This window comes from Macadamia integrifolia, unplaced genomic scaffold (genome assembly GCF_013358625.1).
Source record: "Macadamia integrifolia cultivar HAES 741 unplaced genomic scaffold, SCU_Mint_v3 scaffold3326, whole genome shotgun sequence".
NCBI lineage: Eukaryota > Viridiplantae > Streptophyta > Magnoliopsida > Proteales > Proteaceae > Macadamia > Macadamia integrifolia.
In genome coordinates, this window is record NW_024869400.1 from 19,720 (window position 1) to 21,073 (window position 1,354).

Consider the following 1,354-nt stretch of genomic DNA (forward strand, 5'->3'; position numbering starts at 1 on the left):
GAGCAATATCTTATGATATCCTCAATCCAAATTTAATTCATGTGTGTTACTATCTATATCAAGATATACATTTATCGCCAACACCCCACCCCAAAAAAGGAATACCCTAAAAATATTGGGTTTAGAAATTTAATAAATGATACATATGATTATGAATATATGAAGACCAAGGTTTGACTATAGTGTTTTATGAGAGTGCTAGAGTGCCTTTACACAATGGATATGTTACGGCTCAAAGGCTTGACTACTAGAATTTATTGATCTGATATATATATATATATATATATAGAAACAAATGGCCAAATATGGCTTCTCTTTTTGGGTTCAACGAGACGAGATCACCTTTTAAGCATCACGCTCCTTAGAAGGGGAGAGATGTGTAGAAAGCTTAAGATTCTTTAGTCATCAAAACTCCAACACAAATTTATTTTTTATGATTTAGGATAATTGGAAAGGATGAATGATTGGGAGGCAAAGTGAATCTTTATTGATATAAAAAGAAGTGTTACATATGATGGACTATGAAAACCCTATTGGCCCTCTCATTCTTGGCCGTAACATCTGGTACAACCTTGGATGGATTTCTAAGGGGTCTGACATTGGTAGTCTAAAAGAAAGGGGTTAGATTCGAAAAGTATTTCTTAATTCCCAATTTCTTTGAAGATGATACTATAAGTGGCATGCTAAGATGGGATGGTTCTCTCCTTCTCATGTTGTGAGATCTTTTGCTGCAATGTGAGACCACTTTATTTCGACGGATGTCCCGTCGGATGGCTTAGCCCATTTGATCCTCTGCATCTTCCCTGGAAGAGCGTAGATGAGCACTTGAAATGGACTGAAAGAAAAATGGGAAAATTACCTGATTACCCAGTATTGGGTTTGGTTTTACATAAATACCCACGATGGGTTTCACTCAACGTATATACCCAAAACCAGTTTGTGTATTACCGAAATACCCAAAACAGTGGAAGTCGTACGCCAGACTTCGTATCCCTACGCATTGGACTTGATTCATGTTCCAATCAGTGAAAAAAATCCCGATTTCTACTTTAATCATCTCTTACAATCGGCTCTTTAACATCCGATGATCCGATCGCATCATTGAGCGCATAAGTCGCTGTTCGGACTATGGATTTCCGAAAGGAGGAAGACTGGGTTGCTCGTTTCAGCTGTTCGGACTATGGATTTCCGAAAGGAGGAAGATTGGGTTGCTGGTTTCAGGAGATTTAGGGCATTGTTAAATAAGAATGAAGGGAGAAGGACGGCGGGAGAAGGATTGGTGGTAGGAAAATCTCCTCTTCTTCTTCTTCTTCTTCTTCTTCTTCTTCTTCTTCTTCTTCTTCTTCTTCCATTG